Consider the following 26,975-nt stretch of genomic DNA (forward strand, 5'->3'; position numbering starts at 1 on the left):
ATGAGGCAAACTGCCTTAAGAATTTTCCCATTATGGCAGTGTACGGGAGCTACATTTTGTGGAATGTTTTCTTCCTCTTTCGGAGATCAAAGGTGAGCTTATATAGTGTAGTGAGAAAGGGAGACACTGCGCTACTATAATAGAATCAGCAGCTAACACTCAAACAAACAAAGTTGAAATAGATATAAAACAGAAAATGTAGCGCTAGGGTGAGAAACACATTAACATTTGAAAAGTGATTAGATCCAAATAATCCGTGCTAAGAAAAGAAGTCCCGCACTTATTGTGAGAAAAACTGCAAAAAATATTATACAACACCCAATACAATATACATATAACTGTATGTCATAAATAATAATTGTGTCAAAAAATATAAAGCTATATGGTACTAAGACTGAAAATAGACTGAAGTCAGTTCATCAAATTATGAAGGAAGTCCTCTTAATAAATTAAACAGAAGTGATCAATCTTCCCATCTAAACCATAAATCAAGGCGGGGAGAATGCCGACAACAGTAGCCTGTTTGTCTGAAGTACTATTTGAGGATTCAACCTTCTATGGATACACAATGAATACTCTTACCGGAAATGTTGGACCCACCTGTCTTAGGACAGTGGGTCTACAGCGCTTGTAATCCCAAAGGATTGGGTTCCAGCTTTCGATGTAGTGGATCCTAGTATATGATCCCCGTGTGGACGTCCTCAGTCCTGGATGGAGGTAGGTATTTCTAAAGGCCACCAGCCGATATTCTCCAAACTTGAGAGCGATGTTATTTTGGGAACCCAATATATCCAAACTTTACGTTACGAATAGGGACTCAAACGGATGGTACCTTTTATTTTTATTTGTCTTTCCAGTTGCATGCAAAACCTGTAAAATCCTTTACTTGGGGTACATCATATCATCGTATTGTACAGATTACAAGCGCTGTAGACCCACTGTCCTAAGACAGGTGGGTCCAACATTTCCGGTAAGAGTATTCATTGTGTATCCATAGAAGGTTGAATCCTCAAATAGTACTTCAGACAAACAGGCTACTGTTGTCGGCATTCTCCCCGCCTTGATCTATGGTTTAGATGGGAAGATTGATCACTTCTGTTTAATTTATTAAGAGGACTTCCTTCATAATTTGATGAACTGACTTCAGTCCATTTTCAGTCTTAGTACCATATAGCTTTATATTTTTTCACACAATTATTATTTATGACATACAGTTATATGTATATTGTATTTGGTGTTGTATACCACATGCAATATTTTTGGCAGTTTTTCTCACAATAAGTGCGGGACTTCTTTTCTTAGTACGGATTATTTGGATCTAATCACTTTTCAAATGTTAATGTGTTTCTCACCCTAGCGCTACATTTTCTGTTTTAGAGCTTATATAGTGGTAGTGAGTCATTAACCAGTTTTAACCAGAGATCTCTATTTGGGGTCGCAGCACCCTTCCAGGCCAATAAAATGGCCTTCTTCACGTAGAAATAGAGGATACGAAGCAGCCTTCTGGCCTGGGAGGGAACAGCGAGGTCATCAAAGATGCCCAGGAGACAGTTCTTAGGATTAAGTATATTGGGGAGACCCAGTGCTGAGGAGATAAAGGAGCCTATATTCACCCAGAAGTTTTGTATTATGGGACAGGTCCAAAAGCAGTAGAGGAAGTCAGGTATGTGACCACATCCTCTAAAGCATTCAGCCAAGGGGGATATGCCCATTTTGTTCATTTTAACTGGAGTAAGGTGTGATTGGTGAAAAATCTTTAGTTGGATTATCCTGTCTCTGGAAGAGATAACAGAGGTCTTAAAGGTGTCACAGAATTCAGACCAATCTTCTTTTGTGATAGGTATGTTTAAGGAGTGCCATTTCCGTTGTGCTGCCCTGAACCTAGGATTGGAGTTTGTCACTAGGGCTGAGTAATAGGTAGAAATAAGCTTTGTCTGGTCCGGAGATCTTAGGAGTTTTTCCAGGTAAGGGGTCTTAAGGGGAATAGGGGACAAAACTGTGCTTGCATAGCATGTCTAAGTTGGTAGTAATAAAACAGGTAGGTACGTGGCAGATCAAAGTCTAATCTCATCTGGGAGAAGGATTTGAAACCCTGAGGTGTGTATATATGACATAAGTATTTAATCCCCTTGGACGTCTATCTTTTAGGGTTGGGTAGGGAGTTTAGTTCCTTAAGCATAGGATTAAACGATAGTAGACTCTTGGGAGAGACCAACCAAGAGTCACAGGCACGCTTGTCCATCACTGTTTTAAACAAAGAGAGAGAGGTATGTATGATAGACATCCCAGGTCCCGGTGGTGTGCATCTGTGATATATTATGTTATGTAATGTTTCAAACAGGGAAACTATGGCTCCTTCAGTAGTTGTACATGCGTTATTCGAGTCAGGGTGTAACCAGTCATGGATATTAACTAGTTGAGATGCCTGGTAGTAGAGGTAGAAGTCAGGGAAAGCTAACCCTGCAAGGTGGGATGGGAGACGAAGTGTCTCCGGTAAAACTCTAGGGGGGATTCCAAAGCAATGTGATACAAATAGAGTCAATGCTCCTGAAAATGGATTTAGGAATGTTTCAAGGGGAGTTAGCCATGATATACAGCAGTTTAGGCAAATATATAATTTTAAGGACATTGACTCATCCCATAAGGCCTAGGGGCAAGTCCTTCCACTGTTTGGTCTGGGTCTGCAATTGGAGTAGTAAGGGGCCTAAGTTATTGGTTATATAGAGGGATAATGGCATTTGAATCATAACTCCTAAATACCTGAAACAGGTGGCTATTTGTAGTCTGGAGTCCGATTGGATTTCCAAAGTAAGAGCTTGATCTAGGAGAAAGATGATTGACTTGTGCCAATTCACTCAGAATCCGGGGAAATGGCCAAATGTATTAATGACAGTTAATAGATTGGTAAGGGGGTCATGAGGATCTGCTAGGTAGACTAGTGTATCATCTGCATAAAGAGATATCCATTCCTCCATGTCGTTTATGGGAAGACCTCTAATGATTGGAGAGTTATGGATCTGAATAGCAAAGGGGTTCCATGGCCAGGGCAAACAGGAGGGGAGAAAAAGGACAGCCCTGCCTGGTGCCTCTGGTGATAGGGAAAGTCTCTGTAACCTGAGATTTAATTTGTATACTGGCCAGCCTCATTACTATGTATTAGGTAGGATAGGGCTAAGGAGGTGTTGAAAGTGCGTATACCATTCAGCTGGAAAACTGTCCAAGCCTGGTGTCTTATGAGTTGGAAGTTGTGATATCGGAAGGGAGAGCTCCTCCACAGAGAGAGATTCATCTTCTAATTCCTTGCGGTCTTGGTACGTCAGTTGGGGAAGTGATATTTGGGTTACATAGTTATCAAGTTGTGTCTCCAGGGATTGAGCTCTGGAAGTATAGAGATCACGTTAAAAGTTTAGAAAGGCATTTGTTATATCCTGAGGTACATCACTGATTTGGTCCCCAGAGAACAGTATCCTGGGGATTGAAACAGGGGGGCAGTCAGATCTGGTGAAATATGCAAGTCGGCTACCTGCTTTATTATCATGTTCAAATGTCTTCTGGGTGACATAGAGCATATGCTTTTTAGTGAGCTGTAGCAGGCAAAGTTTATACTCCCTGCAGCTTTGCAGCCATGGGGTTAACGTAGCCACACCAGGGTTTTGGATGTATGTCTCCTCTGCCACTAATAATGCATTTTCTAGTTCCTCAATGTGTTGTTGGGAATTTTTGCGTAGGATACCAGTGATAGACATGAAGGTTCCCCCAACACAGCCTTGGAGGCTTCCCAGGCAGTGGTGGGTCCAGTGGAACCCTGGTTCGCCTGCCAGTAGTCAGTGATGCCCTTCTGCATTCACTTTGTACGATCTCATCCTCCAGTCAGTGAGAGTTCAATCTCCAAACACAAGGGCCTGCTCTCGGCAGGAAGAGGAAATCAATAGACATAGGGGCATGATCAAAGATTCCTTGAGGTAAATATGAAACTTATTGAACAGAGGGAGCACCTCTGCCGGGATGAATGTCAGGTCTATGCGAGACATAGTATGGAAGGAGTCATAGTGACAGGAAAACTGTTGGTCATCTGAATGCTTCCATTGCCACAGCTCAGTGAGGTCATATACCTGAGTCCAGTTAACAAATGACAGGTAGAGAACGGAGGAGGAACGTATACGTTCACCAGTGTAAAAACTATGGAGACTATATGAAGGGTAATTATAATAAAATGTTCTGCAGGGTCTGTTTTTACTGGCAGAATTTCTGCTGGGAGGAACTTTTCCAGCAAGATTGAAACCCCCTGGGAATAGTTAGTGTAGGTGGCATGGTATTGGGTGGCTAACCAGGGACGTTTAAGAGTCTGTAACAAAATATTAGCAAAGTGGGTCTCTTGAAAGGAAATGATATGAGGCTTATGTTTTTTTTAAATAAGAAAACACTAGGGACCGCTTGTGAGTTGAGTTCAGACCCCAGACATTCCAGGAAATAGGGATGGCCTTGCGGTTCGCCCGGCAGTCGGTTTGCGGCGAATTTTGCGTGTTTGCGATTCACCAAACCGGCGGACTTCTGGCGCTGTTCGCGCGGCGGACATATACGTTACATTGTGAAAGAACTTTGACCCATGATAACACATCCATCATGGGCTACAGGACAGCCAATTGAGACATTTCAGCACATGGACAATTGGACATTCCCCCTACCTTATAAATAGACCTGATCTGGCGGCCATTTTACAGTCTTTTGCCAGTGTAGGGAGAGGTTGCTGTGTGGAGCAGGGACAGACTGTAGTGACACAAATCACTAGCTATTATGTCCACAAAAGTCCTTTTAAGGACTGGTATAGGTGTACAGTATATAGGGTTCTGGTGCACTGCTGCTGACTGCTGTGCTGCTGATTGCTGAGTGCACTGCTGACCGATTCTGCAGCTGTCTTTTGTCAGTGTAGGGACAGGATGCTATGTGGAGCAGGGACAGTCAGTTTAATCACTAGCTATTACTATTAGGTCCACAAAGGTCCTTTTAAGGACTGGTATAGGTGTACAGTATATAGGGTTGTACACGTATAATATACTTTCTTTCAAATATAGAAAGCCTATTATACTTGACTGCTGAGCTGAGTGCTGACCGATTCTGCAGCTGTCTTTTATCAGTGTAGGGACTGAGGGACAGTCTGCAAATCTCTAGCTACTAGGTCCACAAAGGTCCTTTTAAGGACTGGTATAGGTGTACAGTATATAGGGTTGTACATGTATAATATACTTTCTTTCAAATATAGAAAGCATATATAGTGCACTGCACTGCTGTGCTGCTAACCGATTCTGCAGCTGTCGTTTCTCAGTGTAGGGAGGGACAGTTTGGGTTTTGGAGCAGGGACAGTCTGCAATTTACTAGCTACTAGCTAGCTACTATTAGGTCCACAAAGGTCCTTTTAAGGACTGGTATAGGTGTACTATTTGGTGTGCAGTATATAGGAGTGTAATACACGTATAAAATACTTGCACATATAGAAAGCATAGTATAGTGCATTTACACTGTGCAGCATTGTGACTGCTGATCGGTTCTACAGCAATACTACAAAGAGTGACAAAACGCAATTTAAAAAAAAGTATTATAACTGGTCTGATAGACCAGTGCCCCCCAAAACAACCAATTGAAGCGGGGTGTTATATATCTTCTTCTCACGGTGCTTGTGTCAGTGCTCTCTATCTCGGTGCTGGTGTCAGTGCTCTCTATCACGGCGCTGGTGTCAGTGCTCTCTATCTCGACGCTGGTGTCAGTGCTCTCTATCTCGGTGCTGATGTCAGTGCTCTCTATCTCGGTGCTGGTGTGGTCTCAGTGCTCTCTATCATGGTGCTGGTGTCAGTGCTCCCACGGTGCTGGTGTCAGTGCTCTCTATCACGGTGCTGGTGTCTGTGCTCTCTATCAAGGTGCTAGTGTCAGTGCTCTCTATCACGGTGCTGGTGTCAGTGCTCTCTATCTTGGTGCTGGTGTCATTGCTCTCTATCTCGGTGCTGGTGTCAGTGCTCTCTATCACGGTGCTGGTGTCAATGCTCTCTATCTCGGTGCTGGTGTCATTGCTCAGTCTCTTTCGCGGTGCTGGTTTCAGTGAGGGAGATAGCAGCAGAGAAACCAATCAGCAGGCAGTGCCAGCACCATGGCTGAGGATCAGCACTGGACTGGCACCTCCGGACCACCGCAGTGGAGCCCTGCATAGGTGGGGGTAAGGGCCGGGGCAGAGGGAAGGGCTCAAGCACAGGTTGGCACACTGGCACAGGACTGTGCTGCCCTGACTGTGGCACTGATCATCTCCTGCACCCCCTTCATAGCCTGCCCTGACCTTGCCTCTCCTCCATGGCCTTCATGCGCTCCTTAATTGTCAAAGTTTCACAAATAAAAAAAGAATGCTTGTCATTGTCGATCCCAGATTTACTTAATACTTTTGTTATGTCAGTGTCCATGTTGTGGGACTATGTGTGCACAGCTAGTAAGTATTTTGTGGCTGAAAATATGACCTGGAGGTTTTTAAGATTCGCCTGCCATTAAAGTCAATGGGGTCCGCCGTGAACTTTGCGGTTCGCAAACTTTTGGTTGTGAAACGTCCCCGGAAGTTCGTCCATCACTACCAGGAAATTAGTTTTAACATTAGTTTTAACAAATCAGCCATAGAGAGTCTTATTTAGTATAGTAGCATGAGGAGAGTCATCAAGCTTTACAGCATACCACATATAACATAGTTTACAGTAGTAATAGTATAGTAGGGATGCAATAGTAGCAGAGAAAAGGTGTCCATAGGAGCATATAAAACAACAAAAAACCTGAGAGTCCAGTCAGTTTTAGCACCCCTGGCTTGAGATGAGCCAAGCCTGGTGAACAACCCCCGCCCTGCTCTACTAACCCAAATACAGTGAGCATTGGTTCCCTGAATAAAAAAGTATCCCCTCAGCAACAGTCATGAGAGGGAATAGGAAGCCCTGTGACCTCACCACTTATTGGTATGATGGAGGTAGCAGTTCTTAAGGAAAGTTCAGGTGTCCATCTTGCAGTATATAGGATATTTCTGTAACATAAGGCACAATATTAACGGACCTGTTAGGCACAGGTGCAATCTGTAATTAGATCAAGGGATATATTGCTGGTGGAGATGATTGTCAGACCCGTTTAGGGTGCAAGGGAACTCAAAGAAAGGGGGCATTGCAAGTACCAGGTCTTGAGGAACCCTATCTATATGGCAATAGTGAGTAGGCAAAGGATGGAGTTGTCAAGTATTCGTGTCAGCAGGCATCAAACAGGATGAATGCAGAGGCATAGAAAACCACAAAGCCTGTGGCTAGTGGTGTCAGTTGCGGCGTTGCCTAGGTTGCTTTTCAAAGTGGATATCCAGCTAGGCCATAGTTTCTTTAGGACAGGAGCAGAAGTGAGATTTGCCTTCATAGATGATCCGCAGCTTAGCAGGGAATAGCATCGCATAGAGAAGGCCTTCATTGCGGAGACAAACTTTTACCGCCGCATAGGACATGCTGACCTTGCACTTCTGGTAAGAAATCGGGGTATATGGAGATGGAATTTCCGTTGAACTTAAGAGGACCTTTTTCTCTGGCAAGACGCAGGATAGCGACTTTTTCATGGAAGTTGAGAATTTTCGCAATCAGAGATCTTGGGGGGGGGACCTGGTTGTGTGTGGGGGGGGGGTTTGGTGCACACACTCAATTTCAAGTGCATGCGAGAGCTCCTCCGACCCAAAAACATCACGCAGCCATTTATGGAGGAATCTTTCAGGGCGAGAACCCTCCGATCGCTGCGGGAACCCCACAAATCTGAAATTGTTCCTCCGAGAACAATTTTCCAAATTGTCCAATTTAGCTCTGAGGGTCACTAGCTCATCTGTGGCCGTGCGTACAGCCACAGTTAAAGGAGGCAAAGTATCCTCCGGGGAGCTGACACGTTCCTCTACCTCCCTTGTCCTGTCCCTCAGGTTCTGTACCTCTTGCTTCAGTAAGGAGAAATCAATATGGATGCTCTCCATTTGTACAGTGAGAGAAGCCTTGCAGTCTTTTATGGCCAGCATGATTTCTGCTAATGTGGGTTAATCTATGGAGGGGCTTGGGGAGGTGGGGTCCGCTGAGCAGGCAGGGGAGTCTAGAGGTGCTAGGTGAGTAGCCTGGGTGTGAAAGGCTGCAGGTATAGAGTCACTCACCCCTTGTGCAAAGATCTGTGTTGAGGATAGAGCTGGTTGCAGCACGACCTTGTGCGTGGCTGAAGGATTGGCGCCATCTTGCCACCTGAACTGGGCCAGTTGCTCCGCCGTGACCCCACCTCCCCAAGTCCCTCCATAGATGAACCCACATTAGCAGAAATCATGCTGGCTATAAAAGACTGCAAGGCTTCTCTAACTGTACAAATGGAGAGCATCCATATTGATTTCTCCTTACTGAAGCAAGACATGCAGAACCTGAGGGACAGGACAAGGGAGGTAGAGAAACGTGTCAGCTCCCCGGAAGATACTTTGCATCCCTGTTACAGCTTACATTAAATTGTTTCTGCTCTGCTCTGCTCTGCTCGACACAGCTCGGTCTCCTCCTAACCCCGTACCTATGATAGACAGAATGCAGTCCAATGCTGAGATGCATTTTGTCTATCACAGGTGCGGGGTTAGGAGGAGGTGAGGCTGTGTCTAGTAGAGTGGAAACAATTGTAATGTAGGCTGTAACAGCATGCTATCCCACTCTGTGATCCCACGGCTTTCCTCTTCCTCCAGTCATGATCCGCTGCCCTCTCTCTTCCTCTGCCCAAGCGAGGCTGCAATAGTGGACACAGTGTGGCTGTAATGGGTATAGTGAAGCTGCAATAGTGGGCACAGTGTGGCTGCAATGGTGGGCACAGTGTGGCTGCGTTGGGCTTAGTGAGGCTGCAATAGTAAACACAGTGTGGCTGTAATGGGCACAGTTAGGCTGCAATAGTGGGCACAGTGTGGCTGCAATAGTGGGCACAGTGAGGCTGCAATGGTGGGCACAGTGTGGCTGTAATGGTGGGCACAGTGAGGCTGCAATGGGCACAATGAGGCTGCAGTAGTTGGCACAGTGAGGCCGCAATAGTGGGCACAGTGAGGTTACAATGGTGGGCACAGAGAGGCTGCAATAGTGGGCACAGTGAGGCTGCAATAGTCACAGCGAGGCTGCAATGGGCACAGTTAGGCTGCAATAGTGGGCACAGTGAGGCTGCAATGGTGGGCATAGTGTGGCTGCAATGAGCACAGTGAGACTGCAATGGTGGGCACAGTGAGACTGCAATGGTGGGCACAGTGAGGCTGCAATGGGCACAGTGAGGCTGCAATGGTGGGCACAATGAGGCTACAATGGTGGGCACAGTAAGGCTTCAATGGTGCGTACAGTGAGGCTGCAATTGTGGGCACAGTGAGGCTGCAATGGTAGGCACAGTAAGGCTGCAATGGTGGGTACAGTGAGGCTGCAATGGTAGGCACTGTGAGGCTGCAATGATGGGCACACTGTAGCTTCAACAGTGGGCGCAGTGTGGCTGCAATGGTGGACACAGGCAAGGCTGCAATGGTGTGCACAGGTGAGGCTGCATTGATGGGCACAGGTGAGGCTGCAATGGTGGGCACAGGTGAGCCTGCATTTATTAGCACAGGTGAGGCTGCATTGGGGGGCACAGGTAAGGCTGCACTGATAGGCACTGTTGATATTTATTTTTGTAACTTAATTCTGCATAGAACACTTAAGTGTAATTTCATGAAATAACTTATGAGGGCATGTTTAGGGGCGGGCAGGGTATGGGTTGGGTGGGGCAGGGCAACCGGTGGCGAGTAACCCTTGAGGCCTGCCTAGCAGCTCAGGACTTGAAATTTTGAGCCCTGTACTAGACTGTATATATATCTATATATATCTATATATATATATATATATATATATATATAATCTAGATAGATAGATATAGGAATACACCTTCTGAAGTGTATTATATAATGTACGCCACTGAATGAACGGTATATATACGCTACACTGAATGCAGTGTATATATATATACATATATATATATATATATATATATATATACTAGACTGACTTTTTATATAAATCAAACACACTGCAACTAACTAACTAACCTGCCTGCCTAATCTAGCTCAAGCTATCTCTCTTCCCACGTCAACAACACTACACACGGCCGCTCTGTAAGCAGCCTTATATAGTGTGGGGCGTGGACTTAGTCCCCCTGAGCCATGATTGGCCAAAGGCACCCTGCCTTTGCCCATTTATGGCTCTCTCTGCAGAGTGCGCTGTGATCTCGTAGTATATTATGAGCCGTTCCGCTGCGCTCAAATGTCTCACTAAGGCCCCATTTTGTTTGCTGTTTGGCAAATGGACGAACACCCTTACGTTCGACTCGAACATCAAGCTCATTACTAGACTTCATATACACTTTAAGAATGCATAAATTTGAAATTTTAATAATAAATGGGTTAGGATTTAGCATTTTCTATTTGTATGGTTTCCAATCGAGTTAACAGAAGGTATAGCAAGTAATGGAAGAAAACCCTTTGCTGTAAATTATTCAGTTCAATACAGTTAAGTTGGTTGGAAAATGTGCATACTGGTTTAGAAAGCTGATACTGGCAACTACAATGTTGCAATGTCTAATATAGGATTTCATTGCTTTTTAAATAATTGACCACTTTGCTATTGCTAAATATATTTATTGTGGGTATTTGTATAGCACCAACAATTTACACATTTACATCGGTTACTGCTTAAGGAGATTACAGGTCTAAGGTCCTTACACATACATACTAGGTCCAATTTAGCTACCAGTATGTCTTTGGCTTGTGGGAGGAAACCCACAGAAGCTTAGGGAAAACTTGCAAACACCATGCAGAAAGTGCATTAAAACAGCTATATAGTATTACAGCTAACATTCAGAATGAATAAATAACACCTGCACTGTTGCTTTGCAGTTGCTTAAAACTAAAGTGGTTGGGGATCCCTCTTCCATACCTGGTGGGAATGTCCCCACATTAGGGGCTTTTGGAACAGGATCTTAGGTTTGCTGCGCAGGGTCACCGATATGGCAATTTCTAAAACCCCTGAGATTGCCTTGCTCCACAGTAAGCCGGTTGGATGCCTTATAAAATCTATTGAAACTCATTCACTTTCTTTATTATGCTGGTTTCAAAAATCACTATCGCCCATGCCTGGTGGACATGTGTGGCATACCTGGTGGTCATCAGTGGTGGCTATCCCTGGTGGTCCTGGTGGCATCCCTGGTGATCCTGGGTGGCATCATGGGGGGGGGGGGGTTGAGCTCATAATCATTTAGCACAGACCCCCCTGTCAGGAGATCAGCTCTCCTCTACTCGTGTCTACCAGATGTGATTGGACACAGCTGATCACGTGGTAAAGAGCCTCTGTTAGAGGAGGCTGTAGAGAAGAGAGGGCTGCAGATACATAGGTATAGGTTATGTTGGATGATTTATTTAATCTCTATGCATCGCCTGAGGCTAGTCACTTCAGTGGGTATATGTAATGGTTAACAACCACATGGAAAACATTTTTTTTTGGATGTTGTACCTATTCCATTTAAACAAGTATTTTTAACTTGTCAATTATAAACACACTGCATTTCTGTCTATAGTAGGGTTTTACCTTACTTTTTCTGAATAATGCAGTGCTTTGAAGGTCCTGATACTGATTGCTTGGCACCACCCACGAACACACATATCCATTCTTACTCAACCCAACTGTTTGCCCACTCCGCATAGTTTTAAAAGGAAGGGGTTGTGTTGCTTAACAATTAAGTATAATTCTGCAGCAGGTACTTCATGAGACTGCCTTCACTTTGCTAGTGGTAAAGGCTAACAATGACTATTGGGCTTCTTGTCATTGCAATTATGACTCCTGTCACTCTTGATTTTACATTACAGGTATAAAGAAGAGATATATCAAGTTTCAAACATCTTAATTCGCCTGATTCATAATAAAAATGAATTGGCCTACAGGGAGGCTAAGTTCATAGTGAATACAATAGACTCATTCTCAGTGCCCACAAGACTAAATATCTTATTATCATCAATCTTTTTAAACAGTTGACAGAGCACAGTCCTTTTTATATTGAAAAGAATGCTGTGGAAAGGGTTAACAGTTTTACATTTTTTGTGGGTTATCCTAACTGATAACTTTAAGGAGAAGAGGCCTTTTCCAAGTAAAGGTTAGCTATAAACTGTCATTGAAGCAAATAGATAAAGATCATTGCCAAAGAGTTGAGCAGTAGACATGGGCACCGTCAGAAAAATTTGCTTTGTTTCGTTCCTTTACGTTTCGTATTAAAAAAAAATTGTATTTTGTAATTTGTGTCCGAAATTCAATTCCGATTCGTACGAAATACGAATTTTCATTAGATTCATAAACTTTTTGTTAAAATAACTGTAGCACTGACCCCCGAAGGAGCTGCTGGTTTTATTGGGCTTACCGTTACCTTCTTGAGCTCGTCTGCATCTAGGGGTTTCCCGTGGTAGATGGCCAAAAGAATTGCAGAAACTGACACTGGATTCTCTTTTGAAAAGATAACACAGTTTATCAATGAAGGTTAGAGGCTTAGGAAGAAAATTCAGGTACTTTTGGAAGTGCAAAAATAGGAAGTCTCTCACAATAGAAATCCAGAGAATTTCCGTTTCACAACTGTATTCTCACAACTGCCGGATAGGCCTCCTCTCACTAAGCCTAGCAGCCGATAGGGTGTTAAGTAAAGCAAAGTCTCTGCCACAGACTTGAATGTAGAATATTTGAACAAAGTCTCTGCCACAGACTTGGATGTAACTGAGGGATGTAGGCAAACTTAAAGAGCTATCATACAGTACCAGTATCTCGCAGCCGGTCTGGCGATACCGTATGAGTGTAGATCCATTTAGTGTCCTTCAACTGAGCCTCCAGGCTCCTTCGGAGGAGCCAGCCTTGTGCATGGCCTCCTCCCGAAGAGTCCTCCCCTGGGTGCTTCTCCAGTTGCTGGGCCTCTCCTCAGATTAGACGGCACCGGACCACCTTTGAATCCTCCTCTCAGTTACTTTGCCTCGGGCTATCCAGCCCTGAGACTCGGAATTGGATGGATCTGCACCCAAGGCCATGAGGGCCATGGGGGCTGGTCAGGAGGACCAGGACCAAACAGACAGAAAGATCGTAAACAAAATTTCGTAATTCATACAGAATTCGTATGCATAAAAATTCATATTTCGGATTCGTATGAATTTTCGATTCGTGCGATTTTCAATTTGTACGAAACTAATCGCACAGGTCTATTGAGCAGGCATGTAGTCAATAACCCATCCAAGGTCATGGCATAGTGGTGCAGGCAGAATGTTAAAAAAAAAAAAGAAATCTTAGGCTGTTTGAAAAAAAAAACTAAATTTTTCTGTGCCAACAGTGGCAGAAAAAGTGAAGAAAGAGTTCCAAGGCATAAATCATGTTCGGATCCCATCCCCTATAAGCAATAATGATTGTTACTTGCCCTAACAATCTCTTTTTACAGCAATGTAGGCCAATTAGAGCTGAAACTAAAATGACCCATAGATGATTCAATTTTTTCCATTCAACCACCAGGTTGAACAAAAAAAACCTGACTCTATTCTCCTATCGACACATTCAAGGTGGATGGGGGAATCTCTCCCGCTGAGCTATTGCTTTCTGACAGCAGGAAGACTTCTCTGTCATCAGAATACACTACCAGCTATAGCTGGCGGTACTGATAGATCAGCATTTGTCCAACAGGCTGGTTGTACAGAAGTCGATCAGTAGATCAACTTCTGTACAACCATTGTTCCCATACATGAATAGAAATTCATCCGGTCCCTACTGAACCAGCCACATTTCAGACCACATGACCAGGATTTAGAGCAACAGTGCTAAAAATAACAAAGCTTGTCGATCTATGTAACACATGCATCTATGTTAACAATCTAAAACAAAATGAAAATATGAGGCAGGGACGTTTATCCTTGTGAACTAACTTCCGGTTACCACAGAGCTCTGCCCGCTGCCGCTCCCAGCAAGCAAGTAACTGTATGCAGTCAACATTACAGGCCTCTAAGTCATCTCCCCAGACAACTGCCCAGAGACCAGAGCAGCACTGTGCATTACAGGCCTCCCGAGTCCCGGCGAGGGTTCCACTTCCGACTCATGAGTTACGACAAGGACCGTCCAGAGTAGAGAGCACCGTTGTGAGTGTGTACATTACAATTACAGGTCGGAGACCTCCCCTCAGACCAATGTCCATCCAGAGCACTGTGTGTGCTTTACAGTCCTCCTCTGACCACTGGCATCCAGGGCACTGTGCATTAGAGTCCATCACTCAGACCTGGGACCACCATTCAGCACTGTGCAGCATTACAGGCCTCCTCTGACCACTGGCATCCAGAGCACTGTGGATTAAAGGCCATCCCAGTCAGACCTAAGACCACCATCTAGCACTGTGCAGCATTACAGGCCTCCTCTAACCAGAGACCACCACCAGCATCCAGAGCACTGTGCATTACAGGCCATCCCTCAGACCTGAGACCAGCACATTGCAACATTACAGGCCTCCTCTGGCCAGTGACCAGTCCACCGGCATCCAGAGCATTGTGCATTACAGGCCATCCCAGTCAAACCTGAGAGCACCATCCAGCATGGTGCAGCATTAAAGGCCTCCTCTGATCACCGGCATCCAGAGCACTGTGCAATACAGGTCATTCCCCAGACCTGAGACCACCATCCAGCACTGTGCAGCATTAAAGGCCTCCTCTGATCCACAACATCCAGAACACTGTGCATTACAGGCCATCCCTCAGACCTTAGACCACCATCCAGCACTGTGAAGCATTAAAGGCCTCCTCTGATCACCAGCATCCAGAGCACTGTGCATTACAGGCCATCCCTCAGACCTGAGACCACCAGCCAACACTGTGCAGCATTAAAGGCCTCCTCTGATCACTGGCATCCAGAGCACTGTGCATTACAGGCCATCCCTCAGACCTGAGACCACCATCTAGCATTGTGCAGCATTACAGGCCTCTTCTAGCTACTGGCATCCAGAACACTGTGCATTACAGGCCATACTTCAGACTTGAGACCACCATCCAGCACTGTGTAGCATTACAGGCCTTTTCTGACCACCGGCATCCAGAGCACTGTGCATTACAGGCCTCCCCTCAGATCTGAGACCACCATCCAGCACTGTGCAGCATCACAGGCTTCTCAGAGTCAGACCACCATTCAGAGCAGGGAACAAACACTCCTGCGCATTAGTGTGATGTCTGGATGGTCTACTACTCAAGGGATAGTTTCTCTGGCCTTACTGCCCTCCAGGATAGGGGATATCCTAGTAGTCATAAAAAAGATAGAAAAAAGAGAGGGCACACCAGCCTCATGCATTATCTCAATTACATACATTTATTGATAAAAACAAGGTAAAAAATACTTCCAAACATGTGGAGAAATATTGCTTGTAAAAGCCACCTATTTGTGGCAATCAGTCCTTAACCACTTGACCACTGTGCATGTAAACTCCCTTAATAACCAGACCAATTTTCAGCTTTGGGTGCTCTCACATTTTGAATGACAGTTACTCAGTCATGCAACCCTGTACCTATATGACATTTTTGTCCTTTTTTTCACACAAATAGAGATTTCTTTTGGTGGTATTTAATCACTGCTGGGTTTTTTATTTTTTGTGCTATAAAAGAAAAAAGACAGAAGATTCTGTTTCTGTTATAAAATTTAGCAAATTTGTAATTTTTCTTCATAAATTTTGGCCAAAATTTATACTACTACATATCTTTGGTAAAAATAAGTACAAATTGATGTATGTTATTTGGTCTGTGTGAAAGTTATAGAGTACACAAGCTAAGCTAATATCTGAAAATTGATCACACCTGAAGTACTGATGGCCTATCTCATTTCTTGAGACCCTAACATGCCAGAAAAGTACAAATACCCCCCAAATTAACCCTTTTTGGAAAGAAGACATTGCAAGGTATTTAATAAGAGGAATGGGGAGTTTTAAGAAGTTGTCATTTTTCCCACAATTCTTTGCAAAATCAAGATTTTGTTTCCTTTTTTTTTTCACAAAATTGTCATATTATCAGGTTATTTCTCACACACAGCATATGCATACCACAAATTACACCCCAAAACACATTCTGCTATTACTCTCGAGTATGGAGATACCACATGTGTGAGACTTTTACACAGCGTGGCCACATACAGAGGCTCAACATGCAGGGAGCACCTTCAGGCGTTCTGGAGCACCCATGCCAATTCTGACATTTCTCTCCTGCATGTAAAAATCATCATTTATTTGCTAGAAATTGACATAGAACCCCAAAAAATTATATTTTTTTTTAGCAAAGACCCTATAGAATACAATGGCGGTCATTGCAACTTTTTACCTTGCACTGTATTTTTCTAACGTGTTTTCTTGTGCTTTAAAAAAAAAAACAGTAAGTTAGCCCAATGTTTTTGCATAATGTGAAAGATGAAGTTACACAGAGTAAATAGATACCCAACATATCACCCTTCAATATTGCACACACTCATGAAATGGCGCCAAACTTCGCTACTTAAAAATCCCCATAGGAGACATTTTAAAATTATTTACTGGTTATATGTTTGGTCTAGGGCCAAAAGTATTGCTCTCGCTCTAAAGTTCGCAATGATACCTTACATGTGTGGTTTGAACACCGTTTTCATATGTGGGGGGGACTTATGTATGCGTTCGCTTCTGCATGCGAGCACATGGGGACAGGGGCGCTTAAAAAAAAAAAATTTATTGTTCATTTTACTTTATTTATTTTAGTTTGACACTTTTTTCCCCAAAAATATTTTTTTTGATCACTTTTATTCCTATTACAAGGAATGTAAACATAATGTGATAGGAATATGGCATGACAGGTCCTCTTTACAGTGAAATATAGGGTCTATAAGACTGGGAAGCCTGAAATTAAAAAAAACAAAAAAAAACGATTCTGGCTTTGATCGTAGCGGTGAGTCAGTAGAAGCACCAGAGGGCGGCAGGAGGGGGGGGCTGTCCCCTCTCACCTCCCGTAAGAACAATTAAGCAGCGGAACAGCCGCTATGATCATTCTTATGGTGTAGGGAATCGCCGGCTAAAAAAGCTGATATCTGAATGATGCCTGTAGCTGCAGGCATCATTCAGATATCCCTGCACAAAGTCAACGATGTCATATGATGGCCGGCGGGCGAGAAGTGGTTGAAATACTTTTTTTTTTAACACAAAGTTGTCCATTTATACAATATTTCTAACTCATAGCATGTACATACTAAAAATGACACCCCAAAATAGATTCTCCTACTACTCCTGAGTACGGTGATACCACATGTGTGAGACTTGGCACACATCGCATGGCTGGGTATCACAGAGTATTTCAGGGTGTCACCGATTATGACTGGGTATTGCAGGGTATCACCGAGTATGGCTGGGTATTGCAGGGTATCACCGAGTATGGCTGGGTATTGCAGAGTATGGCTGGGCATTGCTAGGTATGGCAGGGTATTGCCAGGGTATTGTGGGGTATTGCAGAGTATTGCTGGGTATTGGAGAGTTTTGGAAGGGTATTGCTGGGTATTGCAGAGTGTTGGCAGGGTATTGCAGAATATTGGTAGGGAATTGCTGAGTATTGGCAGGGTATTGCTGGGTATTGCAGAGTATTGGCAGGGTATTGCAGAGTATTGCTGGGTATTGCAGAGTATTGGCAGGGTATTGCTGGGTATTGCAGAATATTGGCAGGATATTGCAGAGTATTGGCAGGGTATTGCAGAGTATTGCCAGGGCATTGCTGGGTATTGCAGAGTATTGGCAGGTCATTGCTGGGTATTGCAGAGTATTGGCAGGGCATTGCTGGGTATTGCAGAGTATTGGCAGGGTTAATTGTCAATGAGCAGTGCTGTGGGCACTACAGATCCAGCCCACAGTGCTGCTGTCACCGATCTCTCCCCTCGCACTATACCGATCGGTACAGAGAGGAGAGGGAGGAACCGGCGTCAGTTTGTTTAGAAGTGATCACTCTGTCATTGGACGGAGTGACCACGTGGTAAACGGCCGCGGTGAGAGGGCGTTTACCATGATCCGTGATGTGCTGGGTCCACATGACCCGGCAGTCACGGATGTTCCCAGGGGGAGCGCGAGAGCGGAATTCTGGGAGTACGTCATAGAACGCCCCCCCAGAGTTAAGCAACCGCCCTGTAGCCGTCATTTGGCTATGGGCCGGTTGTTAAGTGGTTAAACCAACAGTTTCCAGATGGGGAGGATATCAGGACTGCTTCTGGCTGGCATGTTTTGAAGGAGTACCTTCCTCCTCAGAGCAACCATCCAGAGCACTGTGCAGCATTACAGGCCTCCTCAGACCACTGGCCAGAGCACTGTGTAGCATTACAGCCACCATCCAGAGCACTGTGCAGCATTACAGGCCTCCCCAGACCACTGTTCAGAGCACTGTGCGCAGCATTAGAGGCCTTTTCTGACTAGAGCTAGAATCTAGAGCACTGTGCATTACAGGCCTCCCCTCAGACCTGAGACCAAAATCCAGCATTACAGGTCTCTTAGAGTCAGACCACCATCTCAGAGCACTGTGCAGTATTGCAGGCCTCCCCTCAGACCACCATCTAGAGCACTGTGCAGCATTACAGGCCTCCTCAGACAACCGTCCAGAGCACTGTGTAGCATTACAGCCACCAACCAGAGCACTGTGCAGCATTACAGGCCTCCTCATCTCAGACCACTCTAGAGAGCACTGTGTGTAGCATTGCAGCCACCATCCAGAGCACTGTGCAGCATTACAGTCCTCCTAGGACCACCATCCAGAGCACTGTGCAGGATTACAGGCCTCCTCAGACAACCGTCCAGAGTACTGTGTAGCATTACAGCCACCATCCAGAGCACTGTGCAGCATTACAGGCCTCCTCATCTCAGACCACTCTAGAGAGCACTGTGTGTAGCATTGCAGCCACCATCCAGAGCACTGTGCAGCATTACAGTCCTCCTAGGACCACCATCCAGAGCACTGTGCAGGATTACAGGCCTCCTCAGACAACCGTCCAGAGTACTGTGAAGCATTACAGGCCTCCTCAGGCCACTGTGCAGAATTACAGTGAATGGCAAAAGCTCATATCATTGCATGATCTACTGCTGCATACATACTAAACCCTCCAGAGTGACACCATGTCCATGTCCCTGGCTATCCCTGCCCTCTTTGATCTACTCCGTGAGCCACCGTGAGGACTTTAAACAGAACACTAGCTACCAAGACCTTGCCACAATTGCACAGAAGATGAAAGAGAATGTAAACCAGCGTTGTGCTTTATTCTTAGATCCAACTGATGTGTTTTTGCCATTTGCAGCAGCTGCTTGCTTTATCAACCCTACTGTCTGTGAAATCCTTGTTGATGTGGCGGATGAGAATATTCAGGAACTGCTTAAAAAAAATAATATAACAAAATGTGCAGCACTAAGACCAAACAGTGAATAAAATATCTATAAAATATCTATAAAAAATATATATATTACCAAAATCTACTAAAAAATTAACTAAAAAATATTAAATAAATGAATATATTAAATTAATAATAAATATATCCTGGGAAACAAATCCAAAAAACGTGCAAACAAACATTAAAGTATTTATAATGTCCAAAATAAATAATAAATAAATAATTAATATATATGTTTAATTAGATTCTTTGAGAGTCCATCATAAAAACACAGATAAAAGGGATATTGGTGCCTTCATGCAGTGTGCACACAATCCTTGCCCCAGTCAGCGGTGTTCTCCCCATCCTAAGCCTGTGCTACAGAGCACTTCCTGATTCCTTCCACGTCAGGCGTTCAAGCTCCTCCTACCGGATCTTGTGACTTCCTCTGGGATTTGTGATTGGCTGACGTTCTTCCAATGTTATTTATAGCGGCGATCGCCGCCATTTTCTTGTAGTCCACAATTACATATGAATTGCGGCAATTTCCTAGTAAATATCTTATGCTCATAATGTCTGTATGCTAATGTGTATTATAACTATTTTCTGATAGGTGGGTTGCTGTGCTCCCATATATAAGCCTATTCCACCATAGTGCCAAAACAGACCCTAGTGTTGATTAGTAGTACACTCGTCGTCTCCATTTTTCTTTAGCTCACATTAATACCTGAGCAGTAGCCATTTTCTTGTAGCAGTGTGTACACTCACAATTAGGGATGGCCAACTTGTTCACCCGGTGGTCAGTTCGCTGCGAATTTTGCATGTTCGCGATTCGCCCGATCGGCGGACTATTGCCACTGTTCGCCCAGTGGACATATGTGTTTACAATGTGAAAGAACTTTGACCCATGATGACACATCCATCATGGGGTACAGGACAGCCAATTGAGACATTTCAGCACATGGACAATTGGACATTCCCCCTAACTTATAAATAGACCTGATATGGCGGGCATTTTACATTTTGTCTTATGTCAGTTTAGGGACAGGACGTTGTGTGGAGCAGGGAGAGACTGTAGTGACACAAATCACTTGCTATTAGGTCCACAAAAGTATAGGGTTCAGTGAACTGCTGTGCTGGTGATTGCAGCAGCCTGTCTTTTGTCAGTGTAGGGACAGGACGCTGTGTGCAGCAGGGACAGTCAGTTTAATCACTAGCTAGCTATTACTATTAGGTCACAAAGGTCATTTTAAGGACTGGTATAGGTGTACAGTATATAGGGTTCTGGTGCACTGCTGTGCTGGTGATTGCTGAGTGCACTGCTGACTGATTCTGCAGCTGTCTTTTGTCAGTGTAGGGACAGGACGTTTTGTGGAGCAGGGACAGTCAGTTTAATCACTAGCTATTACTATTAGGTCCACAAAGGTCCCTTTAAGGACTGGTATAGGTGTACAGTATATAGGGCTGTACACATATAATATACTTTCTTCCAATTATAGAAAGAATATTTTACTTGACTGCTGCCCGATTCTGCAGCTGTCTTTTATCAGTGTAGGGACTGAGGGACAGTCTGCAAATCACTAGCTACTAGGTCCACAAAGGTCCTTTTAAGGACTGGTATAGGTGTACAATATATAGGGTGCTGGTGCAGGGCTGTGCTGCAGATTACTGCCCTATTCTGAAGCAGTCCTTTATCAGTGTAGGGACTGAGGGACAGTCTGCAAATCACTAGCTACTAGGTCCACAAAGGTCCTTTTAATGACTGGTATAGGTGTAGTACAGTATATAGGGTTCAGTGCACTGCTGTGCTGGTGATTGCAGCTGTCTTTTGTCAGTGTAGGGACAGGACGCTGTGTGGAGCAGAGACAGTCAGTTTAATCACTAGCTAGCTATTACTACTAGGTCCACAAAGGTTCTTTTAAGGACTGGTATAGGTGTACAATATATAGGGTGCTGGTGCATTGCTGTGCTGGTGCATTGCTGTGCTGGTGATTGTAGCTGTCTTTTGTCAGTGTAGAGACAGGACGCTGTGTGGAGCAGGGACAGTCAGTTTAATCACTAGCTAGCTATTACTACTAGGTCCACAAAGGTCCTTTTAAGGACTGGTATAGGTGTACTATTTGGTGTGCAGTATATAGGTGTGTAATACACGTATAAATTACTAGCACATATATAAAGCATAGTATAGTGCATTTCCATTGTGCAGCATTGTGACTGCTGAGCGTTTCTGCAGCGATACTACAAAGAGTGACAAACGCAATAAGAAAAAAAGTATTATAACTAGTGTGATAGACCAGTGGCCCCCAAAAACGACTGATTGAAGCGGGGTGTTATATACTTTCTTCCACATACATACTGCACTTCTCTAGAGACTTTTGTCACAGGGTCATTTAAAAAATGACAGGCAGAAGAAGCGGCAGGCTCTTCCGCAGGGGTGGTGGGGTAGGGCAGGAGCAACAGGCTTGAGCCAAAGTAGCAAATTACAGAAGGTGCGTGCGATTACGTCAAAGGACACACCAGACTTGGTTGAGTGGCTTACTCAGCCTTACTCTTCTGCACCCTCCTCATCCTCTCGATCGGCACCCTCTTCTTCACTCTCTGCTCTGTGCACCCCCAAAGACACTGCCACCAACACCACCACCATATACCTTCCGCTTGAGTCACAGGAATTATTTTCCGATCCATATCAAGACTTTTCCGATGCGCAGCCACTCTTGGCATTGGATCAGGAAGAGGAGGTAGCAACAACCGCCACTCAGGAGTCTGACGACAGTACCCAGATCAGCCCAAGGAGGAGGTTGGTCCCCGCTGTTGCTGCCTACTCTGAGATCTAATTATAGTGGTGGGGAAGGTGACGTCGATGATGACGTGTCTAGTGATGTCACATGGGTGCCCACAAGAGAGGAAGAGGAGGGGAGTTCAGAGGGAGACATGGACCAGCAGATAGGGAGGAGAAGCAAGAAGAACTTAGATTGCACAGGAGGGACAAAGCAGACTGCAAATGCATCAGGAGTGAGGCATCAACCATGTACGGTCACATCTGGAGCTCCCAGGATGCCGGCACATGGCTCGGCAGTGTGGGCTTTTTTTAACGTGTCCGCTGCGGACAATATTGTCACCATCTGCAATCTTTGCAGTCAACGCATAAGTCGCAGTAAGCCCAACACTCACCTAGGGACGACTGCCTTAAGAAGGCACATGAGCTGCCATCACTGAGCCCAGTGGGAGCAACGGAACACACAAAGCCACACTCCAGGCTCTCACCGTCCATCCTCGTTTTCTACTTCTCCTTCTCCTCTCTCCTCACAATTGTCCTCCCCTCCACCTTCCATCACGCCATCCTCACGTTTTTCTGCAAAAAGGCAGGCTTCCGTGGGCCAAATGTTCGAGCGTAAAAAAAATGATGACACCGGATAACCCTCTTGCCCAACGGTTGATGGCTGGCTTCTCAGAACTGATAGCCCGCCAACTACTGCCATATAAACTGGTGGACTCGGAGGCCTTTCAAAAATTTGTGGCCATTGGAACACCACAATGGAAGGTCACAGGAAGAAAGTATTTCTCACAGAAGGGCATCCCTGAGCTATATGGCCATGTTTAGCGGCAAGTGAATGTATCTCTGGTACATAGTGTCGGTGCCAAGATACATCTGACCACAGACACGTGGTCTAGCAAACATGGGCAGGGAAGGTTTATCACTTTTACTGCCCACTGGGTGAACCTTCTGACGGCCGTCAAGCATGTAATCCGTGGCACCAGTGTAGATTTGGTTTTACCGCTATGGACTGCATGCAGGCCTGCCTCTTCTTCTCCTCCTCCTACTCCATCCTCCTCCCTCTCCTCCTCGGCTGACTCCTCCTTTTCCACTGGTAGCATCTCTTCCGCTGCACCGCCCAAGCTCCCCGGAACCTATTCGACATAACAGGTGAGACGTTGCCATGCTGTGCTGCGTCTGTTGTGCCTGGAAGCCAAGAGCCACACTGGCCCTGCACTCCTTTCAGCTTTGCGTTCACAGGCAGATCAGTGGCTAACACTGCTCAATTTGACAGTTGGTAAAGTGGTGTGTGACAACGGTGCCAATCTGCTTAGCGCATTGAAACATGGCAAAATTATGCACGTTCCATGCATGGCACACGTCTTAAACTTTGTCGTGCAGTGATTCGTTGTCAAATACCCTGGGGTCCAGGACATCTTGCGGCAGGCAAGGAAAATCTCGGCCCATTTCAGAAGATCTTACACGGCCATGGCTCGCCTTGCTGACATTCAGCGGCGACACAATCTGCCGGTCAGACGTCTTATTTGCGATTGCCCGACACGATGGAACTCAACCTTCTATATGCTTAAAAGGCTGCTCCAGCAGAAACGTGCAATTAACATCTACCTGTACGAACTCTGCAGCAGAACAGGTTCTGGGGAGCTGGGTTTTTTTTCACTGCACCAGTGACTGCTCATACGAGATGCATGCAGACTTCTGCGGCCATTTGAGGAGATCACCAAACTGGTCAGTCGCAACCATGGCGCCATCAGTGACATGGTACCTTATGCCTTCTTTATGGAGCGTGCATTGCATCATGTTATTGATCAAGCCGTGGAGGAGCAGGAGCGGGAAGATGAGGAAGTCGCAATGCTGGATGAATTCCCAGGGGGGGCTACTCTATCTGAGACAAGTCAACAACAGGAGTCTGAAGAGGAGTCAGAGGAGGATGGTGTCGGGGCGGATGAGGAGGAGCAAGAAGAGCATGCTTTAAACCTTTCTGGGATCCCTGCTGTTGTGCGTGGATGGGGAGAGGAGAACGAGGAGGACGACATTATCCTGGATGATGAGCAGGAGCCAGGCCACCACACCGCTTCCAGTTTAATGCAAATGGGGGCCTTCACGCTCCAGTGTTTTAACAGGGACCCCTGTATAAAAAGTATAAGGGTCAAGGACCAGTACTGGGTGGCAACGTACTTAGACCCCCGGTACAAACACAAAATGGTGGAAATGTTACCACCATCATAGAGGGCTGTCAGAATGGAGCACTTCCAGGCCTTGCTTCGAGAAATGCTGCATTCTGCTCTTGCGTGCGCTGGCAGAGGAGGAATTCCCACTCCCAGAGAAAGAGTTGCGGGTACCAATCCAACAGCGCCTGCAAGAAGAGGGGGCGGTTTGAGGATGTGTTGGTGACTTCTGATATGAGGTCATTCTTTCAGCCGACCCATCGACAGGTCTCATCCGGATCCAGCATCAGGGAACGCCTAGACCGACAGGTGTCCGACTACATCGGGTTAACGGCTGATGTGGACGCTCTGAGGAGTGATGAACCCCTGGTCTACTGGGTGGGCAGGCTTGATCTCTGTCCAGAGCTTGCCCAATTTGCAATGGAACTGTTGGCTTGCCCCTCGTCCAGTGTCCTGTCTGAAAGGACGTTCAGCGCAGCAGGGGGGATCGTGACCAATAAGCACACTCGCCTAGCTCACGACAGTGTTGACTACCTCACATTTATAAAAATGAATGAGACATGGATCTCGGAGGAATTCAACACATGTGACCAGTAGACCATGTATATCTCTATAAATGATTTATTTAATCGAGCACACAGACCTTTTTTCTACATTTGGCTCACTTCCTTGTACAAAAAAAGCACACCGTACTATATGCCCGTACCCTCCTGTTTGAAGAGGTTGAGCGGTGTCATATTTTTGGGGCCCAGCAGCGAGTTGCTGGTATCAGTGTTGCTGTCAGTGCTCTCTATCTCGGCGCTGGTGTCAGTGCATTCAATCACGGTGCTGTTGTCAGTGCTCTCTATCTCGGTGTTGGTGTCAGTGCTCTATATCACGGTGCTGGTGTCAATGCTCTATATCACGGTGCTGGTGTCAGTGCACTCTATCACGGTGCTGGTGTCAGTGCTCTATATCACGGTGCTGGTGTCAGTGCACTCAATCACGGTGCTGTTGTCAGTGCTCTCTATCTCGGTGTTGGTGTCAGTGCTCTATATCACGGTGCTGGTGTCAGTGCACTCTATCACGGTGCTGGTGTCGGTGCTCTATATCACGGTGCTGGTGTCAGTGCTCTATATCACGGTGCTGGTGTCAGTGCACTCTATCACGGTTCTGGTGTCAATGCTCTATATCACGGTGCTGGTGTCAGTGCTCTATATCACAGTGCTGGTGTCAGTGCACTCTATCACGGTGCCGGTGTCAGTGCTCTATATCACGGTGCTGGTGTCAGTGCACTCTATCATGGTGCCGGTGTCAGTGCTCTATATCACGGTGCTGGTGTCAGTGCACTCTATCACGGTGCTGGTGTCAGTGCTCTATATCACGGTGCTGGTGATCATCTCCTGCACAATCTTCGTAGCCTATCCTGACCTTTCCTCTCCTCCATTGCCTTCATGCACTCCTGAAGTGTCAAAATTTCACAGATAAAAAAAGAATGCTTGTAGTTGTCGATTCCAGATTCACTTAATACATGTGTTATGTCAGTGGCCATGTGGTGGGACTATGTGTGCACAGCTAGTAAGTATTTTTGGCTGAAAATATGACCTGTAGGTTTTTAAAGTTCGCCTGCCATTGAAGTCAATGGGGCCCGCCGCGAACTTTGCGGTTCGCAAACGTTTGGCCGGAAGTTCGTCCATCTCTACTCACAATGACTGTGATGCTATAATGATCCCTTTTGTGTGTGTTATGGTAGTGCACACAGCCACCATTAATTACAATATTACCACAATTATATGTGCACTCCCTAACCACGCACATAATTATATCAAATAACTGATATATCATCCCTGATAGTATGGAAAAAATGTTCAAATTATATTATTTAAAAATTATATTAAAACTATATATTACTATATTATTGCTATTCTAATCATGAGAAGACCCATATAAAACAGAATCAATATTTATATTTGTGGTAAATATGTATGGTTAACCACTTCAATACCGGGCACTTATACACCTTCCTGCCCAGACCAATTTTTTGAGCTTTCAGCGCTGTCGCACTTTTAATTACAATTGCGCGGTCACGCTACACTGTACCCAAACTAAATTTTTATCATTTTGTTCCCACAAATAGAGCTTTCTTTTGGTGGTATTTGATCACCTCTGGGATTTTTATTTTCTGCTAAACAAATAAAAAAAGGCCAAAATTTTGAAAAAAAAAATTTTTTGTTTGTTTCAGTTACAAAACTTTGTAAATAAGTAAGTTTTCTGCTTCACTGATGGGGCCGCAGTGACTGGCACTGATAAGGCGGCACTGATGGGCACCAATGATGTGGCATCAATGAAGTGGCACTGATAAGCGGCACTGATAGAGGGCACTGATATGCGACACAGATAGACACTGATAGTTGGCACAAATAGGCATTGATAGGTGGCACAGATTGTCATGGATAGGTGGCACGGATTGGCATGGATGGGCATGGATAGGTGGCATGGATGGGCACTGATAGGCGGTATGGATGGGCACTGATAGGTGGCATGCATGGGCACTGATAGGCAGCATAGATGGGCAATGATAGGTGGCATGGATGGACACTGATAGGC

This window comes from Lithobates pipiens, unplaced genomic scaffold (genome assembly GCF_037356315.1).
Source record: "Lithobates pipiens isolate NorthernLeopardFrog02 unplaced genomic scaffold, aLitPip1_a1.2 Scaffold_8, whole genome shotgun sequence".
In the NCBI taxonomy this organism is placed as follows: Eukaryota; Metazoa; Chordata; class Amphibia; order Anura; family Ranidae; genus Lithobates; species Lithobates pipiens.